Consider the following 24,228-nt stretch of genomic DNA (forward strand, 5'->3'; position numbering starts at 1 on the left):
TCTGCTCTTTACTTTCGCAATAGCTCGCAAGGCTGACTGGGACCTCTAAGTATGTGCTTCCTTTTTGTAATCTGATATAATGTCTGCTGTACATAGGTAGTCTAGATGTAACATAGAGTAGATACAAGAAGACCTGGGTATCTTCAGCAGGAAGGTACTCAAGCAGCTGTAACGCAACATGGAAGTCTGCTTTGCCAGGAGATGATAAACTGTATCTATCTGTATTTCTGTTACTTGAATAAATAACGTAAACCTTGAAGAAGCCTGAGGAAGTCTATCTCCTGCTTGCTGTGTGGAGAGTCAAGTGATCTCAATAGTCTGTGAGACGTAACTGTAAGAAGTTACTGGTGTCGAAGCAAGGTGATATAGAAGCAGGTTCTAACAGTGGCGCTGAAACCCTTCCCTGCCTAGCAAAACAGGCAGACAGGGGCCGGGGGCCGAAGAAGAAGTTTTCAAGATATTCCACAGCAAAACAAGCGGAATAGACGGACGGGGACTGTAAAGCTTATCAAGCTGATACTGATAAGTTGTGTGGGAGTGTGCGGGAGCCAAGCACACGGGCTGCAATTCAAGAAAATCAGCGGCGAAACTCTTGGACGTTACACTGTGACTGCATTGTGCACTGCAGTCACCAGCCTAAATATGGGTCAGACAGAATCCTCTGTGGCCAGCTGGCAACGTGCTGCGAGAGGTGGATCCGCTGTGGGAGGAGAGGGAGGCCCCACAGAAAATTCCGGTGTCCATTCAGTTTCGTGGGAGAACCGTTGCGGAATGCTGATGAATTGCGAGGAATCTGCGGCTCAGGCACGTAAGATTTACGTTGTTATATGGCGTTATCTGTGTTGTATTTGGTGTTATAACAAGGAGAGGATAATGTGTTAATATGTACATTCTGTGTTAATTGCAGTATGGAGGCTGCGGGATTCTCATCTCTCCCGTGCGTGGTGGGGGTTTGGGAATAAGAGCAGCTCCGTTGTAAATACGTATTGCTGTGTTCAGAGTTTATGTGTTTTGATTTTTTTTAGGATTCAATGTTCCTGTGTTGCTAGAGCGTACATGGTATGGGTTTTAATGTTTCTGTACTGTATGTTACGGTTTAGAATGTGGTTACATCCACATTTGTCACAGGCATGTTTTTTTCTGCGGGTGGTATTTGCTGCGGTTGTTTTTTTTCTCTCTTTCGTTTTCTCAAAGAAGCTGCCTGCGTAGGAGTGTTGACAGCGAAGCTACAGTCTGTTTGTACTGGATGGGAGGGAGAAGAGAGAGAGAGAGATATGCTGCACATGATTTGTGAGGAGAGAGAGGTTTCTACGTTCCTGGGTGATGCTAAGATGTAAAATATTTAGCATTGCAGCTGTGACGCGGTTTGTCTCAAGTTTGGCAAGCATCCCAGAGAGTATAGGTAGCGGAAGGCTGACTCTCGGTAAAATGTATCGATGCTGTGTTTAACTATGCATAAAAAATGTATGCTCTGTGTGAGTTTGGTTTCTCTCCTAAAGTTATATGATCGAGAGGCTGCTATGGGAGCAGCCATCTTAGCTGGCAGTCCAGGACTCAAAATGGCGGCAGTGGAGAGGGCCCGCCCCCAAGAGTCATGGCCCCCACACGTCATGGCAGGGGGGAGGAGGGGCTGGGGGATCCACGTCACGTCAGGCTGTGCTCGCGGCTCCGGGCAGAACAGCTGAAAGGGAGGGGGGTAGAAATACAGAGACATGCTACTGTGTGTCTCGGTTCTCGAAGTATTTCCCCAGAGTTTTTCCTTGAGTCCATGGAAAGGAATGCCAGGATACGTGCACTAAGCTATTACTGTCAGATTAGCAGGAGCACGGATAGGAAGTGTGTCCCAGCTAGGTGCAGGGACACATGTAGCAGTGCAGGTCAGGAAAGTGTCTGTACTGAGTTGCTTACGGGATTATTCCTGTAAGTGGGGCACCTTAATGGGTGGTGCAGCATGAGTTCCCAATAGAGTATATGGGGGGACAGTACATCAGGGGGGTGCCGGAGGTGGAAAAAAGGGAGATGACCAATCCGGGTTTCCGTCGCCGCTGCTGCAGAGCGGTAACGTTTTTGATTGGTCAAATATGTTTTTTCCAGCTCCGATCAATTGTAGCACATAGAACAAGAACTGACAGCAGTTAATGGGGCAATTATACAGATGATAGAATTGCCGTTTACAGAGTGACAGTGTATCAGTACGGTGTTTGCCATGTGACTACCTACCACGTGGGCATTCAGGGATCTGCATACAGGCATGTGACGCTGATATGCTTAGCCCTGCACCCTGTGTAGTTTAAGTGTTAAATGCTCCTTCGTACAGGGAGGCAGCCATTTTTTTTTGTAGTTTAGGTAGTGGCACGGCAAACATTGATCAGAGGGTACAACACACAGAGCTTCTAGCAGAGCTGGTATCGCAATGAAGTTCTAGATAAGTTTATGCAAAAATGAGTAAGAGCATTGCAGGCTCACCTGCAAAGCAGCAACAGGTGTGGCATCCGTAATCTGTGCATGCGACGGCCGCGCATGGACAGATAGGTGGGGGATGTGGAAGGAGCTGCAATGAGGTGAGAGCTTCCAAAGGTGAAGTCCGCGGGAGCATATTTTAAACAGGTAAGTACTGAGGATAGTACTGAGGTAGGGGGGTGAAGTTTAACTCCAATCTACCAAAAAGAGTAAACAGAGTTCATGAGAACTATAAAGCAATGAGATCAATTACGATATATATTGATCAATTTAAAGTGTACAGAGTACAAGCCGCAGGGCGAATCCCAAATCATTAATAAGAATTGATTTGTTTGTATTTTGATTTCAGGAGTTGGGCAATATGGAATCGAGACAGCTGCAGTGCTGGCAGCAAAGATGGAGATGTCAGTCGGATAAGCGAAAGGTTCCAGATGCCAATCTAAGTTTGGAGAAACACAAGATTCCTGAAATTGGAAAGAGACTAAAACACGAGATTCCTGAAATTGGAAAGAGACTAAAAACCGAGGTTCCTGAGATCGGAAAACGTCTAAAAAAACTGACTGAGCAAAGCATAGTGCAAATTGCTAATGTTTTTCTTTCCCAAGGTGGTGCTTTTATAATGAAGAGTACCGTGCTGATGGTGATCCTAGGTTGCCATTCTGTCCTAGGAGAACGAAGAGAGGACATTCTCATGTATAATAAGGGGTTAATGAGAATGCAAGGCCCAAGCATGTTAATGTTGGGTGACAAAGGTACTAATCCTTTCACACCTCCCTCCGCTTGGCACAGATGGACCATGCAGGGACGGAGGAAAAGAGCACTTGTGCCAGGAGAAAACAAAGTTCAGGGCACAATGTGGGTGAAAGGTCTGAAGGGTCAGGTGTGCGGGCAGTGGGAATTGAATGGCAGTATAAATCTGCTATTAAGTACCACACTCCCAGAATCGACGCACCGATCCAAAGGTTTGTTAAAAGGTACATTGCAGTACAATGGATACGTGCAAAAGGTGGAGTGTGTGATTCAGGGGTACCTTGTCTTGGTTATGCAGAGTGAGATGGTTCCAGATTGGAGAGGAACGAGTAGGAGGCGTCAATTCTCCTGCCGGAGAGACGCGGGGGACAACATCACAATCTGGAACTACCAACAGAGAGTGCCTCTGAAACAACTATACACACGTAAAGGCTGGAAAGCCGAGGGTTTGTGGTTCTCGAAACAAGAAGTAAAAATCGAGATCAAGCCACATTTCCGGGTGACAAAGAGGGTGGGGAGAGCAGTCCCGGGGGAGGGAAAGCCAACACAGGGAACCCCATCCACACTACACGGGTCACAACAGGGGACGATATTACACAGTCCATATGCAGCCGCTTATCCTCATGCTAGGTGGGTAAGTGAAGAGGTACTCTTAATTGAAAGATTGCAGAGAGTACTGTCTTCCCGACCTCAGGTACATATTGTGCCTCAGGACGTAAGGGGGGAAGAGGTCCAATCAGGACAGTTGGGGGCATATTTTGTCAGGGAGATGCTTAAAGATCCTGTCCATCTGAGAGTGGACAAGGGGAGGTATAGCAATTTTTCTGGAGAAGGATCTTTTGCATGGCAGCTTCGAGATGTTTGGGTGAACAAAGGGAAACGGTGCTACATTCCTTTAGACACCGCCACTTCCTTAGTTCCCACCTCAACCCGTGTCTCACACCAGGACCTGAGAGGTCAACCTTTTTTGGTGCTAGACGGGGAGGTGAAGTAGAGTTGTCCTCATGCGGGCAATTCTTGCAGAAGTACCTGTGTTGGCCGGGGCAAGTCAAATTTAGTGAAGAAGCCTGCAGGCTCAAGAACGCAGAATGCGAGGATACCATTCAAAAGATCCACCCTGAAGCCCAACCGATAGTTCCGGTGGCTGAAGGAAAGGTTTGGTTTTTTAACATAAGGTCTAATGATACATGCAAGGTATATTCTCATAATTGTTCCGATAAGGGGGAGTTTCCAAGGGGAACATATTGTTGGAGCGGAGATCCCATATGGATCCAGTCATCCAGGTTGGATGACGTTGTTTCTCAAATTGTTAAGAGAACTCTAAAGTGCAAAGTTTCATGGGTAGTTCCCGTCCTGAAAGAGAACACGACATGGGACAAAGGGGAACAGGGTTTGATCCAAGACGACCACATTTTGTTACAAAGGTTAAACAAACAGTCCACTAAGTTAGAGGTAAGATTTCACCATGATACAGGTGATCTTAACGAGGTAGAACACAAAAATGAGCAGGTGAGTGCCAGTCTGACCTGGTGGACAAAGGTTCCGGTGATGTTCCAGGGACACTCGGACTGGGCCTCTGCAGTTCCAAAGTTCTTTCTACACCCACTGGTCGTCTGGATGGGGATGACAACGTTAGGCATCATTATCCAGGTGAGGTTGCGTGTTAAAATGACGTAAAACAAATTAACCTGGTCCAGAGATTGGTGCCTCATAAACAATCTCATGAACCGATATTTTCAAATTAAGGGATATACAGGGTTACGGGTATAGGTTTAGTAGTACCGGTGATGGAGTTGATTGTTTAAAGGCGCTCTTTTAGAAGGCACCTGGCACTGCTCCATTGAGTAACAAACAAACGAGTTTCACTTTTCTGTGGTCATGCAAGTTTGTGAGTGATACGTAAGTGACGCAAATGCTGAGCATGTGGTATAGTGGGACTTAGAAGTAGGGCCTCCCCAGAGAGCCTGGTTACAGGAAGACCAAGAGGTCTTGCTCTCTCTCTTCCAGGGGTAACCGCCTAGAGCAGAGAAGTTGTGTGAGCACGAACATTGAAAAGTGAAACATAAAAGAAAGAAACCAGGAACGGTTAGGTTCAGAAGTGGGGATCTGCGGATCAAGCCTTTTTAGGGGGGATTGTTATAATTTAAGTAGGCCTCAGTTATTTGGACTGAGTTAGTCAAAAAGGCTTGGAGTGCAGATTGGCCCTTTAAGGGGATTTTCTCTGAGAGAGAGAAAATCTGCAGTTCTGTCAGCAGAACTAGAACATACCAAGAAGCTGTTCTAGTACAAGGCCGCAGGTCTCCCTAACCTGCGCATGTACCGCCACTAGAACAATAAACATCAGACATGTTATGTAAATATCCACATTCCTGCATGTAGGTCAAATGCCTCATTGATTATTAATCAAGTAGGTGTGTATGGTGACACCACAAGTGGGTCCACCAATAGACTGATATAGGGGATGGCGAAGATGATGTCATATTTAACTCTTTCCTAGTTGGTATTAAACCCGGAGTGAGCGATGGGGAGCTCATTCTGCTCTTTACTTTCGCAATAGCTCGCAAGGCTGACTGGGACCTCTAAGTATGTGCTTCCTTTCTGTAATCTGATATAATGTCTGCTGTACATAGGTAGTCTAGATGTAACATAGAGTAGATACAAGAAGACCTGGCTATCTTCAGCAGGAAGGTACTCAAGCAGCTGTAACGCAACATGGAAGTCTGCTTTGCCAGGAGATGATAAACTGTATCTATCTGTATTTCTGTTACTTGAATAAATAACGTAAACCTTGAAGAAGCCTGAGGAAGTCTATCTCCTGCTTGCTGTGTGGAGAGTCAAGTGATCTCAATAATCTGTGAGACGTAACTGTAAGAAGTTACTGGTGTCGAAGCAAGGTGATATAGAAGCAGGTTCTAACAGTAGGTAGTCCCCCAGTATAGCTAGTAAAGTGCCCAGTATAGCTAGTATAGTGTCCCAGTATAGCTAATAGCTAATATAGTGCCCAGTATGGCTAGTATAGTGCCCAGTATGGCTAGTATAGTGCCCCAGTATGGCTAGCATAGTGCCCCAGTATAGCTAGTATAGTGTCCCAGTATAGCTAGCATAGTGCCCCAGTATAGCTAGTATAGTGCCCCAGTATAGCTAGCATAGTGCCCCAGTATAGCTAGCATAGTGCCCCAGTATAGCTAGCATAGTGCCCCAGTATAGCTAGTATAGTGCCCCAGTATAGCTAGTATAGTGCCCCAGTATAGCTAGCATAGTGCCCAGTATGGCTAGGTGGGTGGGTAGGTAGTTAGTGCCCCTCCCCGCTCCCCCCGCGGCCGCCGCTTCCTCTATCCCCATCCAGCTCCGGTAACTAATTCACAGCAGCGCGCCTCTCGGCGGCTGCTGTGTGATGACGGAGGAAACCACAGAGAGCGGCTTCCTGTAGCGGCGATATGTATCGCCGTTACTATGGGAACCGCTCTCTATGGTTTCCTCCGTCATCACACAGCAGCTGCCGAGGAGCGCGCTGCTGTGAATTAGTTACCGGAGCAGGACGGGGATAGAGGAAGCGGCGCCGCCTAAGGTAATAGCAGCGGCGGCCGCGGGGGGAGCGGGGAGGGGCAATACCTACCCACCCACCTAGCCATCTTGGAACATAACTCGCAAGCAAGCCGACCGCCCAACTTGCGAGTATATACGGTAGCTTTTATGGTAGCATGGATTATTTTAAAGCTATAATGGACGAAAACTGAGAAATAATGATTTTTTTCCATTTTTTTCTTATTAATCCAGTTAAATGCATTTATAAAAAATAATTCTTAGCAAAATGCACCACGCACAGAAAGCCTAATTAGTGTCGGAAAAAACAAGATATAGATCAATAACTTGCGATAAGTAGTGATGACGTTATTAGCGAATGAATGGGAGGTGAAAATTGCTCTGATGCGTAAGGTGAAAAATCCCAGTGGGCTGAAATGGTTAAACTAACTCAATCACAAACTTAGTGTCTCCATAATCACTACCCTATCCTCCTGACACTGGACCCCAACTACTACTAGTACTACTGCTAATGTTTGAAATCCCTGTCCCTAAACTATCACTAACTAGTACACACTATCACTTCACTTCTAACTCTCTGGATCACAAACAGGGGAGTCTCACCCACCAGGCAAGTATAGGCGGTTGCCTGGGGCGCCATGAGGTGGTGAGGCGCCATGAGGTGGTGAGGCGCATTCCCCCACCGCTGCTACTGTGACCATGGTTTTTTGGGGGTTTTTTTACATTATATTACCTCCCGACTCAGTCCCCGGTGCTCGGCACGCTACCATGTGCTCAGCAGTGCCTCCACCTCCACTTCTCCCCAGCCAATAGAGCAATCAATACTGCTCTTCTCTGCCAGGCTGCTTCTTTAAAGCCGTGCCCCTTCTTCTCAGTAGCCACACAGGTAAAGTGTTTACCTCGTGTGGCCCAGCCTTTAACGCCGCCCCACGCCAGTCAAACGAGGAGCCAGCGGCCAACCAGCTTATGCCCCCGACAGTCTGACCCCCCACCTGTGTCACTGGCTGCACACAGACACTGGAGCGAGACAGCCAGGGGACAGATGCAGTCACAGAGAGAAGAATGTGATGTGTCCGTGTTGGAGCCCCGCCCCCGCACAAGAAAGCAACACAGCCCGGGAGAAGGGACGTTTCTGCTCCAGAGTAGTGATGGGAATTCCGGCTCTTTTCAGAGAATCGCCTCTTCTGAATCGGCTCCCATTAAAGAGCCGGCTCTTACGGCTCTGAATCGGCTCTTCATTAAATATCACTAAACACCACTCAGAATCGGAGTAAAAGCCCCGCCCCCCTCTCCAGGACAATTCCAGACTGCTTCTCTGACTGGGGCAATCCCTCCTGCTACTGCTCTGCTCCGCCCCATACACTCCTACAAGCTGCAAGAGGAGGACTACATCTCCCAACATACCTCAGCGCCCTTTATTGCAGAGCAAAGCAGAGCTCTGTGGGGCGGCTGAGGCATCGGCTCTTTCAAAACTGAGAACCGGCTCTTGTTGTTCGCAGCAAAGAGCCGGCTCTTAGAGGCGGCTCGTTCGCGAACGACCCATCACTACTCCAGAGATGATAAGCTGCATGCACAGGCAGAAGAGAAGGTATGCAGGCAGGCTGCTAAGAACACTTCCTGTCCTGTGTGCAGACTCCCAGTACTGTTATAACTGCTAGAATGTGCCCTGCTCTTTTGATACTAGAGTTTTCTTTGAAAGCTGGTTAGGCTGTAGGCTGGTAAAGCTGTAAACCTGTGCTTTAGTGCTGTGCTGTCTCTCCCTCTCCCCTCTCTGTTCCTCTGCCCCCTCTTCCATCTTATGCTGTCTCTACCCCTCTCTGTTCCTCTGCACTCTCTTCCATCTTATGCTGTCTCTCCCTCTCCCCTCTGTTTCTCTGCACCCTCTTCCATCTTATGCTGTCTATCCCTCCCCCTCTCTGTTCCTCTACCCCCCTCTTACATCTTATGCTGCCTCTCCCTCTCTACTCTTTCCCTCTGCTCGGATTACGTGTATTTTCTGGTGAAACGCTTCCACATTACGATTATTTTCTGGTGAAACGCTACTGCCCTATGATTAATTTCTGGTGAAATGCTGCTGCAATAAGTGTATTTTCTGGTGAAACGCTGCCACCTTACGAATATTTTCCGGTGAACTGCTGCTGCAATAAGTGTATTTTCTGGTGAAACACTGCCACATTATGATTATTTTCTGGTGAAACGATGCTGCATTATGATTATTTTCCTGGGGGGGGAGGGGCTGGGGGGGGGGCACCACAGGTTTTCTCGCCTGGTGAATTGGTGAATTACGATTCTGAATTACAATAATTACTATTATTTTCTGATGAAACACTGCCGCATTATGATTATTTTCTGGTGAAACGATGCTGCATTATGATTATTTTCCTGGGGGGGAGGGGTTTGGGGGGGGGCACCACAGGTTTTCTCGCCTGGAGTGACAAAATGACTAGAGGCACCCCTGATCACAAAGCTAACAGTTAGTAAGCTAAACTGTCTAACTAAATCACAAAGCATCAATCACAGGTACAATGGGTCAAATTAACACAAATCAATAGAGATTTGAAAGTACACAGTAATGCTCTGTCCAACACAACCTCTCACACAGTACTAACTAACAGCAAGGAGTTAATCCAAGATGGTGTCTTCCTTATATAGGAACTGAAGAGGTGTCAGTCTGATTTTTGGTTATCGGCAGAGTGGGGGGTGTAACAGTAGTCAAAATGTGATATGATTGGAGCATGTACAAGCATTTTAGTAGCCTCTTGTGACAGGAAGTAGTAAAAAGTCACAACTTGTAAAAATGACCGATTACAAGCTCCAGTTTCGATGGTGTAGTGGGTAATTACAATTCTTAATTATGACAATTTGCTACAGCCACCACTACTTCCTGTTGCAAGAGGTAACTAAAATGCTTGTACATGCTCAAGTAGACTGGCACCTATTCAGTCCCTACTGAACTCTGCTGCCTGCTAGAGATGTCTTGAACCTCCGATTTTCGGTTCGCGAACCTCGAACGTGAACCTCCGCAATAGACTTCAATGGGGAGGCGAACTTCGAAAATTAGAAACATTTATGCTGGCCACAAAAGTGATGGAAAAAATGTTTCAAGGGGTCTAACATCTGAGTTTTTGCATGGGGGAGTGGGATGCCAAAAGTCCCGCGGAAAAATTTGGATTTCACGCACAGCGGCGTTTTAAGGGCAGAAATCACATTACATGGTAAATTGGAGGCCTAAAGTTCTTTAAAACATCTTGCATGTGTATACATCAATCAGGGAATGTAATTAGTGTACTGGACTGGTGCGCACCATAACGAGAGTGCAGGTGATGGCGGCTTTCTAGCCGGGTTGAGGTAGCTCAATGACAGAACAGTGAATGTCCAGCTGATCGAATTTGGTCTGTCCACAATGAAGTAACGACCTTATTATCTTGGTCATTGCTTCATTGTGATACACAAGCCCCTTCACCACAGCAAGGTATCGATCACGAAGGGGATTTGACACATGTACATGCCTTTTGTTTTGTTGTTGCAGCTGCAGTGCAGGCAAAAAAATTAGGCAGGCATGTACACGCACCAGAAAAATTATTAAAGCGGCCGCTGCTAGTTGCAGCCTTAAAAATTCAGGAATCCGCCTGGAGTCCTGGACCCTGTTGGTGGTGGCGGAGAAGGCAGTCAAGCGGCCTGCAGGCAGAGATGCTGTTTGGGGAGTGACTTAGTCATGGGGTAGGCAGTCACATGGCGTGCAGGCAGAGATGCCGTGTGTGGGGACTGATTTAGTCTTCGGGCGGGCAGTAGCCCTCCGGGATCCATGCCTCATTCATTTTGATAAAGGTGAGGTACTGAACACTTTTGTGACCTAGGCGACTTCTTTTCTCAGTGAAAATGCCTCCAGCTGCGCTGAAGGTCCTTTCTGACAGGACGCTTGAGGCAGGGCAAGACAGAAGTTGGATGGCAAATTGTGACAGCTCTGGCTACAGGTCAAGCCTGTGCACCCAGTAGTCCAAGGGTTCATCGCTGCTCACAGTGCCTACATCCACACTTAAGGCCAGGCAGTCGTCTACCTACCAATCCAGGCGTTGGTGGAGGGTGGATCCGGAAGGGCTAAGGTGAGGCGTTGAACTAAAGAATGTCCGCATGTCCAACATCACCATGAGATCACTAGAGCGTCCTGTCCTTGCCTGCGTGGACATGGGAGGAGGAGGATTACTGGCAGTGGCACCTTTATTGCGTTGTGCTGTGACATCACCCTTAAACGCACTGTAAAGCATAGTTGCCAGCTTGTTCTGCAAGTGCTGCCAGGGCTGAGCTCTCGGATTCCGAATTTCGAGTTTGCCATCGGAATTTGGCAGTTCCGAGTAAGCACTCGAAACTCGAAAATTCTGCAATTCCGAGTACCGATTTCGTGTTTACATTGAAGTCAATTGTGCTAAATTCCGTGGTGAATTGTGAAGCCCCCTTACATGCTATCATCACCAAATTTGGCATGTACATTAAGCAGATGAGTAGGAACATGGTAAAAAAAAATTTGTGAAAAGAGCTTATAGTTTTTGAAATAAACGATTTTAAAGTTTCATAGGAAAAATGTTTTTTAAACTGTGTAAAATGACACTGCTGCAGAGCAGGTTACTGCATTCCGAGTTCTGTATACATATTGTATACATTTCATGAAAACAGACAGCGTGGGGTCCCCCCTCCCAAGCCTCCTTAACCCCTTGTCCCCCTTGCAGGCTGAGATAGCCAGAATGCGGAGCCCCGGCCACGTGGGGCTTCGCACCCTAAGCTATACCAGCCCGCATGGTCCATGGTATGGGGGGGCTTTGGAGGAGAGGGGCGGCCAACCTCCCCCTCTCCCCCAGAGCCCTTGTCCAATCCATGGACAAGGGGCTCATCCCCACCTCCGGTGCCCCAGGAGGAGGTGGGGGCCGCCGACGTCCTGGGGGGTTCATGGTGCCATCCGGGGTTCCCCTTTAACAAGCGGACCCCGGAAGCCGCCCCCTCCCCAGGAGAAATGAGTATAGGGGTACACGGTACCCCGTACCCATTTCAGCAGAGTTAAAAAAAGAAATAAAAACACGACAACGAAAAAAGTCCTTTATTGTTCTAAATTAACCAGGGATACTTACCTTGCAATAATCTCACGCCAGTAACCTCAGGAGTGGTCCCACGCCAGTATCCTCTTAGGACATCTCACCACCCTCCCACACTGACTAACTCCCACCACTGAATGGTCACAGTCAGCCTCTGCATCTGTATAGCAGAGGCTGAGAACACGAAAATGTTGCCTTTAAAACAAGAAATTTCGGCAAACAGTGATGCAATCAAAATGGCCACTGGGAAATCCCTGATCGCTGGAGGCCACACTAGAGTGGCGAAACCAGTGATTTTTCACATAGATGGTGGGTCCAGGTGACCAGAGCAGGAGGTGCCCTAATCCCCTGGACCCACCCATTCATGTGAAATAACGCGTATTCTGACACTCTGAGGTGGCCTCCGGGGAACGGGGATTCCCCAGCAGCCATTTTGTTTATGACACTGTTTGCCGAAAATTCTTGTTTTAGCAAACAATTTTCGTGTTTCTAGTTTATGCAATACAGATTGCAGAGGCTGTCTACAGCCATTCATCCCCAGGAGTTCTGCAGGATCGGCAGGTACGCGGGACCTCCTAAGAGAATAGAGGGGGGCACAGCGCAGGAAGGTGGGAAAGTGGGCACAGAGCGGCGGGGAGGGGGGGAAGCCTCCCCTCCCTCACCTAGGGCCCCCCCTTGCGCACTCCCCCCCACCTCCAGAATTTCAGCCAGCCAGTGGAACGGCTTACCGAGAGCGATAGCTCTGTGTGCCGCTGGTCTGGTATTCTGCACTGACACTGTCCAATCACGCTCTCGCAGTACTTCCTGTGAGAGCATAATTGGACAATGCAATGCAGGAGACCAGACCAGCAGCGGCACACAGAGCTCTTCTCTCGGTAAGTGATTCCCGCTCGCTGCCGCTGCTGGCTGCAATTTTGGAGGGGGAGCACGGAAGGTCGACCCTAGGTGAGGGAGGGGGGAAGGCTTCCACTCCTCCCCGCCACTCTGTGCCCACTTTCCCACCTTCCTGCGCTGTGCCCCCCTCTATCCTCTTAGGAGATCCCGCGCACCTGCCGATCCTGCAGAACTCCTGGGGATGAATGGCTGTAGACAGCCTCTGCAATCTGTGTTGCATAAACTAGAAACACGAAAATTGTTTGCTAAAACAAGAATTTTCGGCAAACAGTGTCATAAACAAAATGGCTGCTGGGGAATCCCCGTTCCCCGGAGGCCACCTCAGAGTGTCAGAATACGCGTTATTTCACATGAATGGGTGGGTCCAGGGGATTAGGGCACCTCCTGCTCTGGTCACCTGGACCCACCATCTATGTAAAAAATCACTGGTTTCGCCACTCTGGTGTGGCCTCCAGCGATCGGGGATTTCCCAGTGGCCATTTTGATTGCATCACTGTTTGCCGAAATTTCTTGTTTTAAAGGCAACATTTTCGTGTTCTCAGCCTCTGCTATACAGATGCAGAGGCTGACTGTGACCATTCAGTGGTGGGAGTTAGTCAGTGTGGGAGGGTGGTGAGATGTCCTAAGAGGATACTGGCGTGGGACCACTCCTGAGGTTACTGGCGTGAGATTATTGCAAGGTAAGTATCCCTGGTTAATTTAGAACAATAAAGGACTTTTTTCGTTGTCGTATTTTTATTTCTTTTTTTAACTCTGCTGAAATGGGTACGGGGTACCGCGTACCCCTATACTCATTTCTCCTGGGGAGGGGGCGGCTTCCGGGGTACGCTTGTTAAAGGGGAACCCCGGATGGCACCATGAACCCCCCAGGACGTCGGCGGCCCCCACCTCCTCCTGGGGCACCGGAGGTGGGGAAGAGCCCCTTGTCCATGGATTGGACAAGGGCTCTGGGGGAGAGGGGGAGGTTGGCCGCCCCTCTCCTCCAGAGCCCCCCCATACCATGGACCATGCGGGCTGGTATAGCTCAGGGTGCGAAGCCCCACGTGGCCGGGGCTCCGCATTCTGGCTATCCCAGCCTGCATGGGGGACAAGGGGTTAAGGAGGCTTGGGAGGGGGGACCCCACACTGTCTGTTTTCATGAAATGTATACAATATGTATACAGAACTCGGAATGCAGTAACCTGCTCTGCAGCAGTGTCATTTTACACAGTTTAAAAAACATTTTTCTTATGAAACTTTGAAATCGATTTGCTCAAAAACTATAAGCTCTTTTCACAATTTTTTTTTTACCATGTTCCTACTCATCTGCTTAACATACATGCCAAATTTGGTGATGATAGCATGTACGGGGGCTTTACAATTAACCGCAGAAGTTAACACTATTTAATTCAATAGAAATGCACTCGGAACACGAAAATTCGGAACACGAAACTCGGTTTTCGCATGCGGTACACGAAATTTCGACGAAATCGGAATTCAGCTGTTCCGCTCAGCCCTAAATGCTGCATCCTTTCTGCCTTTTGATGATTTGGAAACATGTCCGCCACTTTGTGCCTATACCGAGGGTCTAGCAGCCTGGCCACCCACTGCTGCTCATTCCCCTTGAGTTTTTTTATACGGGGGTCCCTCAACAGGCTGGACAGCATGAAAGATGCCATCTGCACAAAGTTGGATGCAGAAGTACTATCCATCTCCTCTCGCTCTTCCTCAGTGATGTCAGATAAGTTCTCCTCCTCCCCCCAGCCACAAACAATACCACGGGAATGTTGAGCAGCACAAGCCCCCTGCAAAGTCTGCTGCAGTTGTTCTTCCGCCTCCTCCTCAAAAAAAAAAAAACACCGTCCTCATCTGACGCCTCTTCCCCACACAACTCTTCCTCCTCCTGTTCACGCTCCTCCACAGCTTGATCCACCACTCTACGCACGGCACGCTCCAGGAAGAAAGCATATGGGATCAAGTCGCTGATGGCGCCTTCACTGCGACTCACCAGTTTTGTCACCTCCTCAAACGGCCGCATGAGCCAGCAGGCATTTCACATGAGTGTCCAGTACTTCGGCCAGAGCATCCCCATCTCCCCAGAGCATGTCCTTTGACTGTAGTTGTAGAGATACTGTTTGATGGCTTTCTCCTGTTGTAGCAGGTGGTTGAACATCAGGAGAGTTGAATTCCAGCAAGTCGGGCTATTGCAAATCAAGTGTCTCACTGGCAAGTTGTTTCTCCGCTGAATATCGGCAATGTAAGGCTTGGTGGTGTATTCTCCACAGTCAGCATGCAACGCATGAGCTGACGTGGAGGAGGTACACACACTAGCACAAAGAAACAGGCTATCCCTAGTATAGTGGAGGGGAGGACTGACTCCAATAGGAGATTGTGGCGCACAGAGCCGGTGCAGATCTGACAGCCACAAACAATGCTTTCGTTATAACGTCTCAGCGCAAAGTAGCGCTGAGTGCATAAACCAGAACTGAGGAGATCAGGACAGGTAGACAGAATGAACGCTTGCTAGCTAGCGGCTACTTAGCGACAGCAAGCGTCCAAAACCAGACAGACTGGAATGAGGCAGCCAATGCGTTGCGGCGATGGCGTGCCTCACAAAGACAGGACAGGATAGTCAGGAAATAGCGTAACACAGATAAATATACAATAAGTATGTTTTCCTAGCGTATTACAATTACAGCTATCAATGAAACTATTTGTAAGGTCTGACTAACATATGTATATATCGGCAATGAACCGATATATGACATAAGCAGGAACGCTGACTAGGACTGGAGTAATACAGGGAACAGGACTCAGAAGGATTCGCTATCTCTTCGCAGAGATGAACGCAATCCACAAACAGTAACAGAACAGGATTCAGAAGGATTCGTTATCTCTTCGCAGAGATGAACGCAATCCACAAACAGGACCAGGAACAGGATAACTAGCTCAGCACGGGTGTTCACGGTACGCGCAAACTACCAAAACGTGCTGGAAAACTGACTAACTGAACACAGGAAATAAACAGTTCGTGTACGTATATATCAGCGACACTGATGTATCAACGTAACACGAATACAAGGAAAATAATAAACGTGCTGGTATGCATATATATTGGCAATGAACCAATATATGATGCAAAACCAGCAAAGTATCTTTAGAACAAGAAACACGATCGGGGGCTGAAGCGACAGCAAGACGGGCTTAACTGAAGCTATGAAAACCCAAGGAAACCCTGCAGGAAGCAGATCTTTATACTGAGGTCATCCAATGGGAGCAGACATGCAGATTCCCACACAGGTGAATGATAATCAGTCACAAGCTGACAGCAGGGAAAGACAGACAAAGCTATGCAGCTTGCATGGAAATAGATCAGAACTGCCTGAGCTGCAGCACTACTACTTCCAGCAACAGCTGCTGCAGCAGCGATCATCACAGTACCCCCGCCCTTAAAAGCGGATTCCAGACGCTTTTCAAAACTGAAATTCCCAACAAAACAGTCCGACTGATAATTCATGATGACCGGGACAGCCCGGCAAGACCGAATTCCAGAATCAGTCCCCACAAGACTGGACCCATCAGAGCCAGAACCTACAGAACCATGCCCATCAGTACTACAAGCCCCAATGTGACACCCATCAGAACCATGATTTCCAGAAGAAAGCCCTCCGAAATTCCCTGAGCGATACCCACCGCCTTCCAGGAACCGTTCAGAAACGCCAAAGCCTTTGCAATGCCCACCGGTACTGTCTTTACCAACACAAAACCCACTGTTGAACCAGTCCAAGGCACCAGGACAAGTTTTCTCAGAGACCTCCCAGAACACCTTGAAGCTCCAAAGAGATCCCCATAGGTCAGAATGCCCCTTAGGCTCACATGAAGAACTATCAAGAACCCCTATGGAACCTAGGGCAATTCCCGAGTCAGGGCCACAAGGACAAACATCAATATCAGGGCTTTCAGGGACCAGAACCATCTCTGGGCATGCAGGCAGACTGGCAACATCAGAACGTGTTCCCACTAAGGAAGCATCAGAGCACGCTAACACCTTAGACACACTTGGGCATTCTGGCACACAAAGAACATCTGGGCACACCGGCACAAGAGAAACCTCTGGGCATGTCAAGGAACTGTGAGCCTCAGGGTCAGCCAAGACAGGACCAAAACCAGGACTGGCCAAAAAAAAATCATCATGACTAAACTTCGCAACTACTGGACTTTTACACGAGAATGCTGGATCAGACTTAGATGTCGCTGATTCCAGCAAAGTCAGTAACAAATCAGATTCAGGGGCACTAACAAGACAGGACAAATCTTCTGATGTGTGCACTGAACCAGATAGGGACTCCACAACTACCTCTGGACTGGACAGAGACTCATTTAATACACTGGATTGGAGCTCATGAGGCTCTGCAGAACAAGTCAGTATTGCAGCAGCCCCCACTGGACTAGGCAAAACTGAGGAATTCCCTGGACAGGAAGGGGACTCTGGAACCTCTGCCACAGCGGCCAGAGAACCAGAATCTTTCAGGATACAGGGCTGGGTTTCAGGAACACTCATCAGACCGGACTGAAATTCTGAGATTTCTATTATTTTGACCAGAGAATCAGAATTATCCATGTTACAGGGCAAGACTTCTGAAACATTCAGAGGCCAGGGCTGGAGTTCCTCGGCTGTTACAACACTGGAGAGGGACTCAACAACATTGGTTAAATCAGACTGTGTACAGGGCAAGGTATCTAACACAATTGCTGACGAGGACAATATTTCAATGGCTTCTGCTTTGCTGGGCAGAAATTCACCAAGTTTTATTAGAGCAGACTGTAATTCCAAAACAGCTGCTAGACAAGTGAATATTACTGTAACACCAACTGAGGTAAGCAGTGCCTCAGACTCCTCTGCTAGAGGGTTTGAAATATCCAAAGTACTGGGTGAAGCATAAGACTCTGCGACCACAGCTTCACTGGACAGGATCACTGAACAGTCCATATTGCAGGGCAAAACCATGGAAGCACCTGCTGGACAGCATAATGATTCTGTGACCTGAGTTTCATTGGAGAGATCTACTGCACAATTCATGGTACAGGGCAAATTTATTGGAACATTTTCTGAACAAGGTAATAATTCTGTGATTTCAGGTTCACAGAGCAGATGCTCTGAGCTATTCACGAAACTAGAGCGAGGTGTAGAAACAGGAAAATCAAGACACAATGTTTGCGCATCTGAATCACCATTCAATTGTAAAATTGGAAAATTCAGATGCTGGGGTTCTGAGGTTTCTGGACAGGATTGCTGGGACTCGGAAACTGATGTAGTGCATCTATTGGCATCTGCTGGATCAGACAGGAGTTGAACTTTATTAACACGGGTAATTTCTGCAGAAGTGTTTGCAGAGACAGGCAAGATTTTTCTGGTGTCTGTTTCACTGAACAAAGACTCATGAGTACTGGCTAGGCTGGACTCAGAAGTCAGCAGGACCTCTGGATTCTCTGCTGAGAAATTTGTGCAGGGCAAAGTTAAGAAAGTATCAGTGGCTTCTGTTTTACTGGGAAGTAACACTGAGTTATCCATGGTACAGGGTGGAGTTACAGGAACATTCACAAGACATGGCAGGGACTCAGTAACTGGAGAAGTGGGACAGTCTCCAATTGACAGTGTGTCTTCCCTGGTATCAACTGATTTAATCGCATAAAAATCATCCAAAATCATTTTCCACACATCGATCAATGGAGCCACAAAGTCATACCCACACACACCAGTTTTTATTAGGTTATAGGCAGACTTAATGCATGCATTCAATACTAATTCACTTTTTGCACTGTAAAATTGACAAAATGAACTTGAATCATTCTTCCATTCATTGACCAGAGCTTCCATCTCTCCTTTCTCAAATGGAGGATTCCAAGCATACTTAACAGGCAGATCACAGTTTGCAGATATGATTGTGGCAGGGACATATATTGGGTTAATTAGCAGGTGATTGGCAGATTCCTTATTCTTAAGAATCTCTAATACCTGTAGCAAGTGTTGAACTGTAGTGTATGCAAACTTTCCTTGCTTCACAAATAAGTTGATTTGTTCAATACTCTGTAATATCTCCTCATAATCATACTCAGATAATTCTTTTAAACAAAAATCTTTATTTTCCCTAGCCAGTGATGAAAGTTCATTAATAGTTTCATAAGTCCATTTAACTCCCCTGAAAGACAATTGCATTTCATTATCTGTTAATGGCAGAATCTCATTATAGGTCTCAGTCGCTAAGGATAACGACTCTGCAGATCGGACACGTTTCTTAGAACGTTTGCGTTTTGCCTTAGACCCTGCTGTTTTCCCTGCTGTTTTTGGTGATTTATTCAAGGCTGCAGGAAAATTATCAGGAACACTCTCTGCTTGCTGATCATTTTTGCAAACAATTGAAGGAGCAGCTGATTGGCCTGCTGCCAGGAGTTTATTTAAAGGAAAAGGCAATGGATCTATGCGCAACCAGTTATGGATCACAAACGCTAGAAATTCCAGCGGTCTCTCATTCAAATCGGAATGATTGAGAACATCACATGCCCACTGAAGCAATTGCCCTTTAAACAAAATATAAACTAGCTGGAGTGCCCAGGTTGAAACAGGAGTCGCTTGGAGATCGGGATTGGCCAGGAACCTGGCACATTCAGAGAAAAACTCATTTTCTGTTTCAGGGTTAAGTTCTTCAAATTTCTTAAAGGAACAGGAACCATAATTAACTGTGTCATACTTTCTGGGAATCCCCCCCACAATGGGGATTGGTAATGGGGTTTTCATAATGTAAGGCTTGGTGGTGTATTCTCCACAGTCAGCATGCAACGCATGAGCTGACGTGGAGGAGGTACACACACTAGCACAAAGAAACAGGCTATCCCTAGTATAGTGGAGGGGAGGACTGACTCCAATAGGAGATTGTGGCGCACAGAGCCGGTGCAGATCTGACAGCCACAAACAATGCTTTCGTTATAACGTCTCAGCGCAAAGTAGCGCTGAGCGCATAAACCAGAACTGAGGAGATCAGGACAGGTAGACAGAATGAACGCTTGCTAGCTAGCGGCTACTTAGCGACAGCAAGCGTCCAAAACCAGACAGACTGGAATGAGGCAGCCAATGCGTTGCGGCGATGGCGTGCCTCACAAAGACAGGACAGGATAGTCAGGAAATAGCGTAACACAGATAAATATACAATAAGTATGTTTTCCTAGCGTATTACAATTACAGCTATCAATGAAACTATTTGTAAGGTCTGACTAACATATGTATATATCGGCAATGAACCGATATATGACATAAGCAGGAACGCTGACTAGGACTGGAGTAATACAGGGAACAGGACTCAGAAGGATTCGCTATCTCTTCGCAGAGATGAACGCAATCCACAAACAGTAACAGAACAGGATTCAGAAGGATTCGTTATCTCTTCGCAGAGATGAACGCAATCCACAAACAGGACCAGGAACAGGATAACTAGCTCAGCACGGGTGTTCACGGTACGCGCAAACTACCAAAACGTGCTGGAAAACTGACTAACTGAACACAGGAAATAAACAGTTCGTGTACGTATATATCAGCGACACTGATGTATCAACGTAACACGAATACAAGGAAAATAATAAATGTGCTGGTATGCATATATATTGGCAATGAACCAATATATGATGCAAAACCAGCAAAGTATCTTTAGAACAAGAAACACGATCGGGGGCTGAAGCGACAGCAAGACGGGCTTAACTGAAGCTATGAAAACCCAAGGAAACCCTGCAGGAAGCAGATCTTTATACTGAGGTCATCCAATGGGAGCAGACATGCAGATTCCCACACAGGTGAATGATAATCAGTCACAAGCTGACAGCAGGGAAAGACAGACAAAGCTATGCAGCTTGCATGGAAATAGATCAGAACTGCCTGAGCTGCAGCACTACTACTTCCAGCAACAGCTGCTGCAGCAGCGATCATCACAGGCAAAGTGTGCCATGGCCGTGTAAGATCACCTGAAATGCCCACACACCTTCCGGGACTGCTTCAGGAAGTCCTGTAAGCCTGGGTACTTAGACACAAGTCTCTGAATTATTAGACTCAGCACATGTGCCATGCAGGGTACATGCGTCAACTTTCCCAAATTCAAATGAGATTGCTGCCATTGTCACACACCACGTTGCTGATCTCCAGTTGGTGCGGAGTCAGCCACTGATCCACCTGTTTGTTCAGAGCAGCCAGGAGAGCTGCTCCAGTGTAAGGCAAGACATGTCTAAGATGGCGTGACACCGTCATACCTGGCATGCAGCATAGGCCCTGGTGAGCTGGGGCTGTGTAGCTGGAGAGGAGACCGCAGCTCCAGTAGAGTTGAACTGCTACTCAGCCAAGGAAAAGGAGGAGGATGACAGTGAAGAGGATGTAGCAGGAGAAAAGGAGGTGGCAGCAGGCCTGCCTGCAAGCCGTGGAGGTGTCACAACTAGGTCCGCTGCACAGCCACGTACTCCCTGCTTGCCAGCGGTCACCAGGTTGACCCAATGGGCTGTGTAAGTAATGTACCTGCCCTGACCGCGCTTGGCAGACCAGGCATCTGTGGTCAGATGGACCCTTGACCCAACGCTGTGTGCCAGAGATGACGCCACTTGCTTTTCAACTTCACGGTACAGTTTGGGTATCACCTTTTTGGAGAAATAATTGCGACCTGGTATCTTACACTGCCGTGTCCCAATGGCCACAAATTTTAGGAAGGCCTCAGTGTCCAACAGCTGGTATGGTAACAGCTGGCAAGATAACAGTTCTGCCAAGCCAGCTGTCAGACGCTGGGCAAGGGGGTGACGGGCAGACATTGGCTTCTTCCGCTCAAAGATTTCCCTCACAGACACCTGGCTGCTGCTGTGTGTAAAGGAGCAGGAACCGCTCAAGGTGAGAGGCAGAGTAGAGGAGGGTGGCTGTGATTGTGAAGGTGTAAGGGAGAAAGCGGCTCAAGATTATGCACCTGAAGGAGGAAGAGGAGAAGGAGGTTGGCTTTGCTTTTGTGTGCTGCTTTTCCTCAGGTGGTCTTCCCATTGCAGTTTGTGCCTTTTCTCCATGTGCCTTCATAAGGCAGTTGTCCCTATGCGGCTCAGTTTTTGGTGGCAGAGAGAACAGATGACATTGCTCTGATCTAAGGCAGACACACAAAAAAAATGTCCACACCGCTGAGCCTAGGGGTGTGGGCACTATGGTGGCATCAGCAGCTGACGTTGAAGAGCATGTTGGCTGGCTATCCATAGGTGGCGATACATGGCGCCGGACACTGCCACCAGCTTTTTCTGAAGACGAGCTCCCCCTGCTTCTTTCAGCAACTCGTCCCCTCCTATTCCTCTCTGACTCCCCCTCTGAACTGTCCCCTTGGTCATCTTGGGCTTGATTCACTTACCGGCACTAACACTTAGTAAAAAAGAGTTTTCCAGTGCTAAACCAGTTAGTGTGCCTTATCTGAGGTTAGTGTGCCTTATCTGAGTTAGTGTGCCTTAAGTAGCTTTGTGCACACTAAATAGCTTTGTGCACACTATCAGATGGACAAAGCTACATCACAAACTGAAGATAAGGCACACTAACCTCAGATAAGGCACACTAACCTCAGATAAGGCACACTAACCTCAGATAAGGTTAACGCTGTAGTTTGTGCCCACTAAGTGATAAGGCACACTAAACGGCTTAGTGCTGGTTAGTGAATCAGGCCCTTTGTCTCTTAGGATCCCATGCAGCATCCATATCATCATAATCATCCTCCCCAGCTTCGCTTGCCTCAGACACCTCATAAACTGCACCAACAGCAGGTACTTCATCACCCTCCTCCTCACACGTTATGTCCATAGTAACACCTTACTCAGACATATGAGGTGGAGTAACTTGCTTAGCGCCTTCATCTTGTTGTAACAATAATGTCTGTGAATCAGTTAATTCCCCACCAAATAACTCCTGCGAAGTTTCAAATGCAGCGGATGTGGTGCTTGTAGTAGCGCTGGTGGCTGCGGAAGATGAGGTGTTCTGTGTTAAACAGTAAACCATGTCCTGACAATCTTGGGAGTTGATGGGACGTGCCTTCTTTTGAGCACTATACTTTGGGCCAGGGCCGTGCAAAATCACGTCAGCACGACCTCGAACAGTCCTGCCGGGTGGCCTGTCTCTGGGTCTGCCTCTGCCTGTTGTTTTGTCCATATCCTGGGGGGGGGGGGGGGGGTGTTGAAGTAAAAGGTATGAACTGACTTGACTAATACAATGTGCAGTCACACAGGTACAGTGAAAGGTATGCAGTGACTGGTACTACAATACAATGTGTAGCTGTCACACAGGTGCAGTTAACAGGTATGCACGGACTGGTATATTACACAACGTGCGGTCACACAGGTACTGTGAACAACTATGCAATGACTATTATTACATATTTGCAGCTGTCTCACACACAGTTTCTTTTTTTTTCAAATTCTTTTTATTCAGAGATAACCAATGATACAGAAAGCTGATAATACCGTGAATAGCAGATAGTCTTGAAGTCCGAAAAATAGGCATCAATCAGAGTGTCTTACACATTTTAGCTTTTCTATAAGCAATAACTGAGGGAGAGCATTCCGAGGATTATGAAAAAGACTCCAAACATTAAGGTGGATCTTCCCTATCTGTGCAAGGGCTACCTCTGTATTTTCTCGTATTATTTTTTAGAATAATGTTAACCTTAAAAACAGGAACATATAACCAAGGGAGGTCTCAAGGGTGTTATTATTGGAGGTATATATTGCTTTTTACTCACCACAGCTTACTTGACAATGTCAACGGTCTCAAAGTAAAAGAAGGGTCCCATACAAGAACATAGTGGCTCTTCAGTCTACATCCCACATCTGTTTAAACTCCTGGGAATATCTATATATTAACCAGATCCTCCAGATTTTGGTGAACTCCTCTGATCTTCCCTGGATAGAGTAGACATTGTTCTCCATATCATGGATTAGATCTAGTTCCCGGGTTATATCTGCAATGGACGGTATGCGAATGGTTCCCCAGCATCTGAGGATCAAGGTTTTAGTGGCATTCAAGATGTGTCTCACCATGGACCTCTTATAGGACTTCATTCTCCAGTTATTGAGATTAAGAAGATAGAATTGTGGTGTAAACAGAATATCTCTATTGGACATTTCCTTAAGAATAGTTTCAATCTTTCCCCATATCTCTAATATTAGGGCATTCCCAGAGGATATGTAACAGGGAGCCTTCAGAAACATTACACCTCCAGCACTTGGGGTCCCTATCTGGGAAAATGTTAGCCAGTTTGATGGGGGTGTAGTACCACCTTGCTAAAATTTTATAATTAATTTCCTGGATGCGTGCTGTTGAGGAAGGATGTCTTATGTGCAAGTATACACATGGAAGTTTTTTGAGCTTTAGTGAAGGTAGTCCCCAGGTCTGCTTCCCAGGCAGCGATAAAGGGTAGAGAATCAACATCTTGTTGAGATAACAGGCCATATATCAGGGAGAGGGTCTTTTTCA

This window comes from Hyperolius riggenbachi, chromosome 10 (assembly GCF_040937935.1).
Source record: "Hyperolius riggenbachi isolate aHypRig1 chromosome 10, aHypRig1.pri, whole genome shotgun sequence".
Lineage (NCBI taxonomy): Eukaryota > Metazoa > Chordata > Amphibia > Anura > Hyperoliidae > Hyperolius > Hyperolius riggenbachi.